This window comes from Aplysia californica, unplaced genomic scaffold, assembly GCF_000002075.1.
Source record: "Aplysia californica isolate F4 #8 unplaced genomic scaffold, AplCal3.0 scaffold00008, whole genome shotgun sequence".
Taxonomy (NCBI): Eukaryota; Metazoa; Mollusca; class Gastropoda; order Aplysiida; family Aplysiidae; genus Aplysia; species Aplysia californica.
In genome coordinates, this window is record NW_004797278.1 from 1,357,021 (window position 1) to 1,372,676 (window position 15,656).

General features: G+C 40.9%; 1 protein-coding gene across 5 annotated transcripts in view; it reads right to left on the minus strand.

Moving 5' to 3' along the window:
- The window catches only part of LOC101846932 (cryptochrome-1), a 31,462-nt gene that overhangs the window by 14,838 nt on the left and 968 nt on the right, over positions 1–15,656 (minus strand). The gene's annotated exons all lie outside the window — the stretch shown is intronic.

Consider the following 15,656-nt stretch of genomic DNA (forward strand, 5'->3'; position numbering starts at 1 on the left):
TGCTTCGACTCTCAAGGCACCCCGGGAATAGCAGTTCACAAGAGAGTGACAAACATACAAAAGAAGTAGAATAAAAATGACGATAGGATGAGGAAAGAAAAGGCAGCACACACCCCCCCCCCTGTTGTTCCAGCACAGTAAGAGCATGACATTACAGAAAAATGCCTATGCAGAGCTAGACTTACACAAAATCGAAATGTGCCATAACAAGAGGCTTATTCCTACAACGTCAACCAGCCACACTTCACGGGGTAAAGACAAAAACCCAAAGGGATAGAAAGGTCACAAAAAGGCAAATATGCACACCTACCTATCTGTCTAATATCTTTTAGACCTACATGATTTTTTCTCAGAAACAGATCAACATAATATGATAATCACGGCAAGGAACAACCTGGTAAGGTCGATACAATACACTGTTGTTTTGGGGCATTTTTATGAATCTTTTACGTCCTCATTGACACAAGTTAGATCACATTTAGTTTAGGGGGGAGAGGGGGGGGGCTTCGACCCTGCCCTGTCATGGTCAACCCAGGCTAAGAGGAGTACAACGTCCCAGCACAAAGACCGGGAGAAGGACTACACCGAGGATACCTTGCAACATAACCTCCTTGACTACACCATAAGAATTCTCCCCAAATGGAAATCGAACTCGGTTCTTCTGCGTGTAACAGCGAAGCACCTGACAGCTGCATCACAGACGCCAGGCATTACTATGTGTAACAAGATGAAAACTCTGGTCCTTCTCTCAAGCCATATATTTTATAAGCAAAACAAAGTACACAGTGTATTCGACATCTCTAAATTAGCAAATAATAGGAAAACAAAATCTCATGCAACGGCTGGAGTTTTTGAGTAAACAGAAGCAAATCGACAAAATAATGGTCATTTTGTGGACAGACAGACAGAACAGACAGAAACAACAGAGAAAAAGCAAAGAAGTAGGAATTACCAGTGGCACCCTCCAACCACCCGCCCAGACAACAGCATAAAATGATATCTCGGCGACTGGAGAGAAATTGGAATTGCCTAATAGACATGATCGCATTACTGAATTCAATCTCCTCACAGCAAGCAGTGAGGGCTACAACACGCAGCCGATTCTTTTCCCTGCACTGCACATTTCCATTTCGACAGTCTGTCTCGAAGTGTGAATCAGAACATTCCTTATCCCCCACCCCAAGTAAAGAGTTTTACGGCACTTGCCACACAATAAGGTCATATATTATAAGTGCCGAAGATTGGAGGTGTTACAAGAGAGTAACAAATGCACAAAAAAAGCCTGCAAGTATGATCTTACTACGACCATGATACACAGTAGCAGCTTTCTATTAAAAACTGCCCAACTGCCGGATTTAGGGCGGGAAAGGGGGGGGGGGCAATGGGAGTATCTCGAAAAATGCAGTATGATAAATTATTACTTGTTTGGGTATCACAACTACACACTAACGGCTATTTAGTACAGAGGTTAAGTTTAAACTGACAAAAACAAAAGAGGAATAGATTTTAAAAAATAGGACTTACCAGAGACACCCTTCATTCATCCACAGGAGGAATTATCTCCAAATGACAGACAGACAGACAGACAGACAGACAGACAGACAGACAGACAGACAGACAGACAGACAGACAGACAGATAGACAGACAGACAGACAGGACAGATATAGACATTACCAATAGCGAAAAATCTGGCTCAAATGGAGATGGGCAGGAAAATGAGAAAGTAATCTATAATACAAAACCAACTTGCAGCTGACCAACATTTTTTTAAAATGCAGAAATGCATGGTCTCCGAGAGCAAAACAACCAGGAATCGTTGCACTGGATGTCAGCCAGACAAAGGTTCGTGTCTTCGATTTTCTAGGTGTATCAAAAGAAAGCAGCAAAATAACGATATAATATTACCGCAGGCCGATGTAATATCAAAGCAGCTGGGCGAGGAGTGGCGAAGGTTTGGGGACATCGAGTTGTCGTTGCTAGCAAAAAAAAAGGAGGGGGGGTGGTGTGTTTCATTTAAATTTGATGTAGCTGGCACGGACAATAGTGTCTGTCTGTCTGTCTGTCTGTCTGTCTGTCTGTCTGTCTGTCTGTCTGTCTGTCTGTCTGTCTGTATTAATGTGTGAGTGCGCGAGACAGACAGACACAGAGAGAGAGAGAGAGAGAGAGAGAGAGAGAGAGAGAGAGAGAGAGAGAAAGTGAGAGAGAGAGAAAATGAGAGAGAGAGTGTGTATGTGTGTGTGCGTGTGTGTCTGTGTGTGTGTGTGTGTGTGCGCGCGCGCGTGCGTGTGTGTCGGAAGGGGGGGGGGTAAGTTCTTTATTGGATTTAGTGGAATTTCTCAGAGTTTTGGGCCAATGAGCACGGCACGGACTCTGCCCGTATCTCAAACATAATCTCGTCTTTGTCATCTTGACTTTCGTGTTGTTTACATCAGTCTGGCGTATGGTAACCCTAGTCGTCCAAGGACATGTTTGGTTTTGTAAGACACATACATAAAATAGTTACTTATCATTGACCCCCGTGGGGAAATTTGGGTTACAATACGGTAAACATACATGATACAGGTACATAAATACATTGTACATCATTAGAAATACATCATGTACACACATAAATATATAAAAAATACACAATATTACAACAATAGAGCACAATTTCACAAACAAGCCACTGCTGATCGCCACTGTACAGCGCCCTGGTTTGCGTTATTTATTTTTTTAAATTTTTTTTATAGAGTTGTGTGGTGTCTTGTTCAAGGATAAACCCAAGTGACCACGACACCGACACTTGCTTGACATTACTTTTGAATCTGAACTCACTACTCACTCAGTCACTGGAGCCTCCAAACAATGACACTCTATGGAGATTTTAAAACTAATCTTTAAACATCAATGTTTTAAAAAAAAAAGTATGTGCCCACTTTGCTGCCACATGGATGTCAGCACCAGTTATAGTTCAGTAACTTTAGGGCTGGCCTGCGAAATCGTTAACACCCACATTTCACAAGGATACCCCCCCCCCCCCCAAATCCCCCCACAGAGAGAGAGAGAGAGAGAGAGAGAGAGAGTCTCTCTGTCTCTCTCTCTCTCTCTCTCTCTGTGTGTGTGTGTGTGTGTGAGAGAGAGAGAGAGAGAGAGAGAGAGAGAGAGAGAGAGAGAGAGAGAGAGAGAGAGAGAGAGAGAGAGAGAAAGAGAGATTTCGGACACTTGGAAAGAAAAGAGCAGACGGTAACAGAGCACCGGTCAAAAACCCCTCTGGCATTGGAGATTAGGGTAAAGACAAGAAAGAATTATGAGTAGTCAAGAGTCAAGGCAAGGGGTGCATTCACACAGCTAAGAAACATATAAATGAAAACAGGAATTATCGGAACAAAAACCAAGACAAGGGTTTTAAACACCAGAGTCTGAGGTGTTCTTCTTTATGGATCAGAAATAAAATAAACTTTCTAAAAAGCTACAGGCGCGTATCAGTAGCTGCTTAAGAAAAATACCAAAAATTCAATGGCCTGACACCTTAAGACGTGAACAACTATGAAAGCAAAGAAATCAACAGAAAACAGAATATATAGAAATCAAAAAGAAAAAAATGAATGTGGATTATACACACCTTTAGAAAAAAGAAAAATTACCCACCAAGCCTAAAATGAGGGAATCCACAAGGCAAGAGAAAGAAAGGAAGTCCTGAAGTACTTGGGAGGGGGAGGGGGAGAGATTTCTTGTGATTTCTTTCAAACTCCCCATTATCTACCATGGAAGTCACTTCAAATTCAAAGGCAGGGGCACTTAATTATCAAACTATCTGGGTGTGGCCAAAAATTCCATAAAAGAAAAATACTCCCGACCTCACTTAAATATTAATCTCAATTCCCTATTACCAAATATCAAATTCATAAACAGTAAATGGCTAAGCATTTATTTTAAGTACTGCAAGCAAATCCGAAAATACAAATATGCTCATGGTGCCAAAAACCATACCAGATAAGGCTAGGTTTGTCAACTGTTGGGTTAAAGCCCACACATGCTCACAAGTAAGCCATAATATTTATAAAGCAAAATATTAAAAAAGCATTCTACTGAAGACCAAAAAAAAATTGTTCATTGGCAGAATTCTGAAATGGTCTATAAAAGCGAGGTACCAGTCACTATGCTGAGCTTTGCTCTTGACTGTGTGGTAGTAGTAGTAGTAGTAGTAATCATCATATGATATATTGCGCATTAACAAAATTTAACTAAGGATTTATGGGACATTATCATCTCTGTCCTCAAAATAACTAAAGAAAAAATGCCCTGGTCTGTTCTTCAAGTTATATGTGCCTGTGTGGTTATCAACATTAGCTACCAGGCTCAGAAACATAGCTACAACTAGAAAAGGGTGTGGTCATCTTTCATCTTTTTGTTTCAAAAATTCAAAAACACATCACACAAAATACTCCAACTCCAACTATTTCAACTTTCGACCCACTTGCGTAGTAATAGACACTATAGAATCTATTTCGTTGCAGGAAGTTTCTACTTTAGAGATTTGTTTATATCAAAACTTAAAACTATGGATCAAGCATTTACAAACTAAATAAAGTTGGTGTATAGCCAGTGCCGATGTATCAGTAATGAGCGAAAATGGTATGGTCGGGCTGCCGATATGTCGGTAATGGGCAGATAAGGAGTCAAACTCATGATCAGACTATCAGAGATTCAACCCCCCCCCCCCCCCCACCAGGGCAGTGCTACTGACTGAAGTGTCTTCAGGTCTTTCCCAAAGGGAGATATTAAATGTACTGTAGAATTGTAAATGGGTTGATTTATCAATGCCATGATGTTAATACTGTGCCGGAACAAATGGGAGAACTGCTGCTTTTTCTTTCTTCATCCTTACTATCATCATTTTTCCTCTACTTCTTCTGTATTTTTGTCACTCTCTTGCGAACTGTTATTTCCGGGGTGCCTTGATAGCCGAAGCAGACTTTGTGCTGTTGAGGCTAGAGAGGCGAGCAGAGTAAGCCTGATTCCCCATTTGAACTTTTCTGTTGACATCCACCCCTTGGCGCTTATATGACCTTATCAGTTGCAAGCGCTGTAAAACCATACTAAAACAAACAAGAGATTTAATTTTTTTAATTGTCTAGGAGAAAAGTGGTCATCTTAAACAGTGTCATCATAATCTAGTAAAAATGGGAGGAAGGAAGAGAGAAATAGTCATTCATTTGATTTGGCCATAGAATATATAAAAATACTCCATATGTGCAGAGCTTCAGTTTTAGATCTCTGAGTGGAAGTTAGCCAGTGCATTATATTATTTCCACTCTCCAACATTTTATAATTCAATATTAGTAAATCCAGGAACAATGTGTAAGATTCCGGTAGGCCTACCACATATTTCTTGATTAAAATATTGGGGGGGTTTTCCAACTACGTTCTTTCTTAAATATGTCGAAAATCTTCCCAGTTTAATTTCATAGTTATGAATTCAGAAATAAGGGCTAAGAGGTATGGCACAGAGCTCAAAATTATGCATTTTCATGATGTACCAGGTACGTCATTTATAAGGCAATGAAGGGGTTAATGGTGGGTTCAATGCACACTTTAGACTCCTCCCTTGTTGTATCCAATGTGATGCAGAAGTTTAAAAAATTATAGTTATAATACTTTTGTGTTGTTATGTAGTTACACAAAACTTACAATTTACAACACAGCCATTTTCTTCAATAATTTTAATTAATGGCTTCAAGTGCCGACTGCCACAACCATGGTTGCCGTGTTGAGAGATTCTTGAACCCCACACACATGGGAAATGTTGATATATATGTATACATAGCTTTCAAGATCTATCAGTATCAGCATCTCCAAATCTAACTACACTACTGCATTCTGAGCGCAATAAAATATGACCCTGACCTTGGGACCTGTACTTTTCTTGACCACAATAAGTCTTGTGATTGGCTTCTCACATCTGACAGCTGCAACTGGTGTCCCTTACAATTTTGAAAAAAAAAACACAATTGATTATTACGTAACAGACAAATTAACAGGAGGAGCAACCCTTGAGGGCCATTTTCTATGTTTGTTGCCCGAGATCAAATCTAAGTAAAGACGGCCACCCATTGTCAAGGAGAAAAGTGACCGTATAAGACAGGTGGCCGTCTTAGGCAGGACTGATCAAGATGAAGAAAACAAACCATTCCCATCTGAGGTCTCAATCGAAAGTAGCCGCATTGTTGTAGTTTTTGTTGTTGTTGTTTTGTATTTCGTTTGTTCTTTTTATTTTGTTGCTGATTTTGCGCAAGGGTGACAATAAAACTAAATGCATCAGACGAGGAAGACCGAGTGCAGCGGTAAAACAAACATATGGGTCGCCACCACTCAAAGAACGAGCGATACTCTTGTCACAAGTTCATGATGACGTCCATTGTTACTTTGTTACAGACTGAGGAAACAGTGACCACTCATCTCACTTACGATTTGTGTATGAGTTCTCGGCGGGGCTTACAGGTTATGCGGGATCACACGCTTCCCTCACCAGAAGCTGGGAATTGGTATCTATTGGTCAACAGTGGGAGGGGCCTACGCAACATGATCGGTTGGAGGGATTACCAAACAACAACGACAGGTGATTGGATTATGATGGCTCGCTCAAAACGCCAGGCACAATTTATGACAAAACGTAAGGGAGTCACTAAGGTGGCCGTCTAAGACAGGTGTTATTGCTTGGTGTGATAGGGGTTGTGGGTTAAAATATGGTGGCTGCGGCCGCGTTGGACAGGTGCCCGTTTTACACAGTTAAATTATATAGAAAAAACGCGAGGGGGAAAATGAAAAGTGGCCGTTTGTACAGGTGGCCGTCTTATAGAGGTGGCCGTCAGGGCAGGTTCGACTGTACATATATAAGTTAAGCATTAGTAAAATCTCTTGATAAGCAATTTTATTTTGGCATAGCTACAGCAGTTGCTATGGAAACAGAAGCCATCTTGAAAATAAACAATGAATTTCAAATCCCTAAGGCTTTCTTATTTACAGACTAAATGTGACCAAATTTGGTAAGAGTATACCTGAACCAGACCCTATTAGTGTAACAGTGAGGGTTTTTTTTCAATAAGTGCAAGAGAAAAAAAAAGAGAGAATTTTCCCAAAGTATAAAAAAACTTTTTTAAATTTAGGTTTTGTAATCGCTTGTCAATAGAAAAGTGTAATTTTGTTCGCAAATATCTCACTGATACATTGATGGCAGCTGTGCCATTTATGTTTCCAAAACGTTAAATGTCAAAAGGATGAAAACTAAGGAAGGAGTAGGGAAAAAACTGCAAAAAAATGACATTTTGCGAAAAACGACAATTATTGTGAAAATTTACTATATTAACCCATCCTCATGTTTTCAAAGGCAATTTACGAGGAGAATAAAGACTTTCTCAAATATCTCCATGCTATTTTTAGACAAAAAAAACTGGTTGATCTTCAATAATCAGCCAACATCTCAATGTGCATAGCCTGACCCAAAATCAGCAAAATCAAGGGGCGCTCCTCCCCTTAAGTCGTATTGTGTCAAAATGAGAATCTTGAAAACATTTACCCCTCCATGGAGGAAAACCACACTGGCCTTGACTGAATCAAATGTCATGGAGACAATTAGCAGGAAGACCCCCGGGGTGGACGCTGGAAAGGAGAGATGAGCAGCTATGGACATGTGCTGCCTGCTATGATACTAGCTCTGGAACCAAGTAATCCAAGTTAGAATCAAGTGAATAATTTTTTTTATGAAGTCATTTGGCAGTATGCACTGGGTCCTTTCCCTAACACCAATGGTTATCACCTGAATCCAAATTCAGTCAGTTATCCGGAAATGTGATTGCCAAATCTTACCCTATTACCAGTGGCGTCGCGTGGGTTGCAGACAAGGTGGTGCATAATTGGAAAGTGAGCAAATGGGCAATAGGCTTAGTAGCTACTATTAAGATTTCTAGAGAAAGTCAATTAGAATCTGCAGGATATCCCGTAATCTACATCTTTCGAAATTTACAACTGTTTCTGGATGAAACCGCATAAAAGCTGCAATAAAGTGAAACAAAACAAACAAAACACTCTGCCCACAACCTGAGAAGATTTAAAGATTTCTAATTACAAATGTACTTCGTGCTGCACCAGGACTTGCTACACAATAGAGGGAAACAACAGTTTCGATACCCATTCTTCATTGAGCTACCGTTGGTTGACTCTACTAGTATAGTGTAGTAGATAGGCTCGCAGAAACTTGGATCAAATTTTTAGCTTGCACGAAATTGGTGCTGCGAAGAGCAGTTTCATGCACCTTTCTTCTTGTGCGGGAAGAACGATGCATAGATTTCCCTACTGTAACAAAAATAACTTTGGTGCAAAGATTTTGCTTGCTCCCAGCAGACACTACCGCAAGCGGTGCGACGAGCATAAACCATCCTCGCCGTCTGTCTCTTCACTGGCTCAGCCAGCGGGTGACGGATCACAAGGATGTAGTAGTGTAGATCTAGAGCACTGACTGGTTTAGAACAATTAGAAAAAGGGGGGGGGGGGGTGAAGGCCAGGGTTAGGTGGAGCGCTTGCACCAATTGCACCAATGGCGCCCTGCCACTGCGTATTACCCAAATTCGAAAAATCCGATCAAATGTAGGAAAATGGAAAAAGGCCACCCCTAAGTTACTAGAGAGCTACACTTCTAAAGAAAACTTCTCTATTACACTGTACTACCAAGTCTCCACTAATTCAGTAACTACTATTACTACTGACTAGTTCTACTTCTACTTCTACTGTTTTACTTCACTCTAGGGAAGGCTACCAATATTCTCACACCAGGTGAGAATAGCTCATGACCCGATATTCTCACCCCCACCCCTATGTGGGCATGAGGCGGGGCCTCACCCCTGACCTCTCGCAGGCCGATAAAATCACCCAGGGCCTCTATAGTGTAGCTAGTTTTTTTACCGCATATGGTTGGAAAATGACTCACGAGCGCTTGGCGCTTGTTTCCTCATGTAGGCCAACTACTGATTATCATTACCATGACCTCAATCTTTTAAAAAAAATCAAATAGCCTTAAAAAAATTAGGAATTTATGAGTACTGGAACGTAACCGGAAAAAAAAAAATGTTCTACTGCTCTTGACATTTCATTCTTGCATAACCATAGAGTGTAGCTCGGGTTTTTTTCACTGTTGTTTGCCGTTCACAGGGTTGGTGACTTTTTTATTTTTTTAAATAAAAATTTTTTAAATAGATTTTAAAAATTTAAATCAGATTTTTTAAATTTAAATCGGCTTTTTTTTATTTTTAAAATTTAAATCGGCTTTTTTTTATTAAATTTTTTTTTTTTTTAAATGTCGACACAGTTTGGGATTTTAGGTGGCTACAAGTGTGTTCTTTTAGTGCAAAATGCATTGTCTTTATTTTAACTAATGATTAATTTAAGCAATTGCAAAAGAAAACCTTATCTGCTATTATCAGTGAATTATGGCTACAGACAAAAAAATGAAGAAAATGTCAGTCTAAAAGGAAGGGGGGGGGGGGGGTAATTATGCAAAGATAAACTCGCTTTTTATTACAGTGTGTGTGTGTGTGTGTGTGTATGCGCGCTTGTGCTTGGGTAAAAAGAAAAAGAAAATGCTAATTTCAATTATGAAAAAAAAGTAAATTGAATACTGTATTATTTTACTACTTACAGTGACAGGGGGGAAAGCAGACTTTTAAACATTATTATTTTAGTCTACTAAACCTTATATCTGTTTTATAAAACCAAGGAAAGGAATTCTGAATGTTTAAAGATGTAAAAACAGAATACATTTTTTTCAAGCGATTTAAATTACTGAGTTTTATTTTTAAAATCAAGTTGATTCAAATTTTTTAAAATCAACTGATTTAAATCAACCCAACCCTGGTTTTCAATTATGAAAAAGAAAATTAAATTGAGTACTGTATTATTTTACAGTGACAGAGGGGAAAGCAGACTTTTAAGCATGATTATATTTAGTCTACTAAACCTAATATCTGTTTAATAAAACCAAGGAAAGAAATTCAGAATGTTTAAATATGTAAAAACTGAATACATTTCTTTGAAAAGAGATTTAAATCACAAGTTGATTAAAATAAAGAAAATCAACTGATTTAAATCAACACAGCTCTGATTTCAATTATGGAAAAAAAAGTAAATTGAATACTGTATTATTTTACAGTGAAAGGGGGGAAAGCAGACTTTTTAGCATGATTATTTAGTCTACTAAACCTTATATCTGTTTAATGAAACCAAGGAAAGGAATTCTGAATGTTGAAATATGTAAAAACTGAATAAAAATTATTTTTTTTTAAAGTGATTTAAATCACAGATTTTTATTTTAAAAATCAAGTTGTTTTACATTTAAAAAATCAACTGATTTAAATCAACCCAACCCTGGCTGTTCATGATGTGAAATGGCCTTCACCTGACGCTAGTCACCCGACATTGGGCGAGTAGCACTGGCCTATTATTATTCGTTCCCAACCAGATGCAGTAAGCCACCAAGGGCCTATCTATTTATGTGATTTTATCGACCAGCGAGAGGTCAGGGGGGCGCCTCATGCCCACACCAGGGTGGGAGCTATTCTGGTGCTTTTTCGGTAGTCCCCCCCCCCCCTTTATTACAGCCTACCTAGATCTACATGTAGATCTATACGTTTGATGAGCGGCGAGCTAATATATCAAACCCAACAACTGCAAAACATCAAATTAAGGTAAAATTCATGGGGGCATGCCCCCCTGAAACCCCCCCACCATACTTTAATTAGGTCAGACCCCCTACTCATGGGGCCAAAACTGGCGAATAAGATTTGCGGGGTGGGAACTACCGAAAAAGCGCTGCTATTCTCACCCCCCCCCCCTACTGGTGAGAATAGCGAGACATGGGTTATTCTCACCCAGGGTGAAAATAAAGACGTGGTTATTCTCACCCCGTGAGAGAATAACCTATGTCTCGCTATTCTCACCCCCTCCCTTGTTTTACCGGAAACGACCCAAGAGGGATCAGGGCTGAGGTTACCGGGGCTGATGCTGCACAGGATCGTGTTGGTGTCCGAATAGACAAAGATCTAGTCACAGTCAGGGTTGTCAGATTGGAGCCAAATCCCAGAAATTTGGCTCTTTTGGATTGCGTCTCACCCGGAGAATGTCATTTGGCTCTCTGGCTCTTTTTTGGCTCTAAACTCCAAAAAAAGAAGAAAGGAGACAGAAAAAGCAAGAAGAATAGAAGAAAAAAAATGAAAGTGAAGGAAAGAGCTTGGATTGCTTGATAAAAAATAATTATTAAACTAGTTAAACGATTTAACTCCCTTGCCCACTTGGTCTGAATAATTTACAACCCTTCTATCGTCGTGCAAGAGCATAAATTAATTGTCTCGTGCTTGTGTCTCGTTACAATTGTACACACTCTCTGTTCCTTGAACCATTTATTGTGTGCAGGCAGAGAGTGAGAGGCCTGCCATCTTACATCAAGGCCCACTTATGGAGAACAACGCGAGACCGGGCCCAGATGTACTCTGGACGAGGCCAAAAGAGATTGCCTCTTACCTGTCTGCCTGTGGCAGACTGCCGCCCTCCTAACGGAGGCCAGCCAAAAGTAGGAAGGAAAGAAAGCCTGCCATCGTTAAGTCAGTGTGTAAACAACGAATGGGCCAGCCGGCGGCTGGTCCCACATCCTGCTCAATGGTGTCGGCAGTGAGCCTTTTTTTTTTCATTGGAGAGGCGAAAAATGTTTTTAAATTATTATTTTATTATTCGTTCCCAACCACATGCGGTAAGCTACTAGCATCCTGCAAGAGGTCAGGGGGGACTCCTCACCTAATGTCCACATGGGGTGGGAGCTATTCTCACCCACCCACCAGGGGGGGGGGGGGGGTGAGAATATCGAGTCATGAATTATTCTCACCCGGGGTGAGAACAGTGAGACAAGGGTTATTCTCACCGGGGTGAAAATTAAGGTGGCCTGAGAATAAAGGTGGCCTTTTTTTTAAACGAAGTGGCTATGCGTACGGCTCCCGTACGCATAGCATAGAGGCTATCACAGCTATGTGCATGGCCCTCCACTTCACTATAATAAGCTAGGCTTCGTAGACGGAAACTATCAAACCGTACACTACAAGTGGACAAACTTTTAAACCCTGGAAGCGCGCAGGCCCTTTATAAAGGCCGAGAGCCGGCCTACCCGGAAAGCGCGCAGGCCCTATAACATAGGGCATAGGGATGACTTACTTTGATTGGGAAGCGCGCAGGCCCTTATAAAAAGGGCATAGACCTTTTTTCAATGGAAAATTTCAGCATTCTTTGGAAAATGGCGTAGCAAATTACAGGTTAAAGTTATAAATAGTGACCAATGACTTTGCAAGTTATCTTGACCTCGTAGACCGTCTCTTGGCCAAAGATCGTACTGACAAAATAGTTCACTGAGCCAAAAAGGTGTCCATGGAAGTCCGCACATTGGTTCAGATGACACTGCATGCAGTCTTGGTTTTGAACTTTCATTTCACCAGAAGAAGAATAGGAATAGCACAATTTGTTAGTTTCACTTTTAAAATTTTTAAATTTTCACACGAGTAGGGTAACTCTGATCGAAAAGTCCGCACTTTTTCGAAGAGGGCGCCACCGAATATTGAGGACACTTTTTTAAGGCCGGCTCTATTTCTCCGAACGTTCGGGAAAATAAAGTTGAACTCTATTTTTCCGAACGGTTTACGTTCTCAAGATTTGTTGATAAAATTATAAATAAGTGTGTGTGTGTGTGTGTGTGTGTGTGTGTGTGCGCGCGCGTGTGCGTGTGCGTGTGCGTGTGTAGGTGTCCGTGAGTGTGTAAGGTGTGAATGGAAGTGGGGGGGGATTTTTTTTTACATGAAGGATTTTAGTTTTTGCTGAGTGACTAAAATAGGTTACTGCCAAGGTCGAACAGTCTTTTTTTCTCGCAATACCTTTTGAAGGTATTTTGAAATGAAGTATAGCCAGAGAACATTGCCACAACCACAACTGAAGTATCTGAATATATAAAAATATCTTGCTCTAGAAATTGAATTCGATGTCCTGGGGAAAAAAATGCTTCTTCCCAGACCTCGCAGAATGGCATATGAAAGTTGGCGCCGAACTCTCGCAAATAGGCAAACAATCACGAGAGCGGAGGCTGGAAACCGTTCGGAGAAATTATAAAAATCGGCACTATTTCTCCAAACGTTCGGAGAAATAGTCACTTCGTTTACATTATTATTCATTTTGGTGTTGTTGTTTTGTGGGGTTTTTTGGTAGCCCGAGTTTTGTTGCTGATTTTGTGCAAGGGTAAAATATCTAGATCTAGAATCTAGATCTAGAGTCTAGATCTAGATCTATGACTATGACTATGCCGCAGATGCCATACTACTGATTGTCTTTAATTTAGGCCGGCATTATTTCTCCGAACATTCGGGAAAATAAAGCTGGGCACTAGATGTATTTCTCCGAACACTCTGAAATCTCATCCTTTCCCGCAAATTTCGGATATTATATAGATCTATAATTATAGTATAGGCCTACCAAAGATTGTTCGTACACAATATGGTTCAATCGGTCCAAAAAATGTCCGTATTTATATAAAGAAATGCTACAATTCCAAACAGTTTTACGCTACAGATGACGTGTTGCCTATAAAGGGTGCTGCTCTTAAACGTAATGTGTTGTGTTCACTCGTGTGCTGTCTAGATCTAGATCTAGATCTAGATCTAGATCTATGGAGGGTTATTGATAACGACACATAGAACTGCTGCGACCAATGTACTGACACTGGCAAGCCCCTTAACGTGTGTGATTCCATAATTTACATGTAATATCCTGTACTTTTTAAAAATAAATTATGCACATTTAGCGTTAAAACAGCCAATCTTCTTCGGACAGGTGGACACACGCCCTTATTTGTTAATGTTTGTTGTTGTTTATGGGCTGTTCTAATTTTGATTTCTTTCTGTTGTGAAACATTTCTTTTTCACGTTTTTACACTCATCTAAAAATCTCTAGACTAGCTCTTGAAAATTGAAATAGATATATAGACCCAAAAATTTGCTCCTGTGTTTGTGTGTGTATGTATGTGCGTGTGTGAGTGTGTCTGTGTGTGGTAGTAAGTGAAGAGTGAGGAGTGTGTGTATGTGTTTGTTTTTTGGGCTTTATTTCAGCGTTTATTTAGTAACAGTTCAAAGTATATACAAAAATAGAAACACAGGATCCATTCACTCCAGGGCTCATGAGTCGTTCGTCTCTTTCAGTTTCACTCATTCATTTAATTCCCGTGTTCTCTCCCGCGGCTCATCCCCGTCCGCATGACTTTCATACCCCACCCCCTCCCTCCAGGCACACACAAAGAAAATCTCACTCATTCCCCTGCACCCTGCGAACCATGGACAATAATATCTATAGGCAAAACACTGCCTGAGCTGCATTTCCTTTCGTTCGTGAGCTGTGGACCAGGCCAGGGGGGTCGGTGTCGTCGTCTTCAAGTTGTAGTTGCTGTCGCCTGTGGATACACTCGCACATTCTTCCTTTCACCCGCTCTTTCACTCACACTGTCTCTCCATCCACAGTTCAGCTCGTCATACTTTCAAAAGTTGCCCACTGGTCATGTTTAGTTAGCATGTGTACATGTGCATGATGGTGGTGGGTGTATGATGGGTGTTACTGAAGGTTGTCTGTAGGCGGGCTTGCCATGCGGTGTTCCTTCCCAGACCAGAGGCAGAATGAAAGTTGGCGCTGAACTCTCGCAATAAATAGACAAAAAATCACGAGACCCGAAGCCGGAAACCGTTCGGAGAAATAAAGATCGGCACTATTTCTCTGAACGTTCGGAGAAATAGTGGTAAGATTGAAGAATACCGGACCAGCGGACTGACTTTGCCTATGTCTCAACCTTAGGCCTTAAGAATTTATGATTTTCCTGTTTTTAATATAGACTCTATATCTCTCAATGGAAAATCTCGGACCAGTAGATCTATTCATTAAAATTTTGTCAGGGGGGGAGACCCCCCTGAACCCCCCCTCCCCCCTCCTCCACCCCAACCACCCGCCCCACTTTCTCGCGCAATAATGTACCAGTGGTCCGGTATTCTTCAATCTTCCCGAAATAGTCACTTCGACTATCGTGTTTTGTTTGTTTGTTTGGTTTTACGGCGCTCGCAACTGCATAAAAGGTCATATATATATATATATGAGCGCGCGGGACACACCTAATACTTTTTCCTTGGACGCCTTGGTGGGAAATTTTAAATTTTGCCCGGGTGGCGGCCGAAGCCTACTCTTATCCATTTTAGACCACCAAGGGATCTTTAACGTGCGCAACTTGCACACGAGCCCTCCGAGATTTTTCGCCCTTGTCCGAGAAGGCTAGGTGTAGATCTATCCTACCAGAAGATCAGGGGTGTGGCAGAAAGACAGCAGTTAGGAGGAGCCAAGGAGTAGCAGTAGAAAGGCTGCAGGAAAGAGTCAGGAGCCCAGAGGAGGGGGCAAAGGAGGTGAGGGGGTGGGGGCAGAAAGTGGAAATGAAAGCAGACAACAGAACATTGTTAGAGATCAGGAAAGGATGTGTGAAAGGAGACAATTTTAGAGAAGAAAATTTTTTGGTCGCTACCCGGAATCGAACCCGGGACCTTTGAATGAGAGGCTAACACCTTAA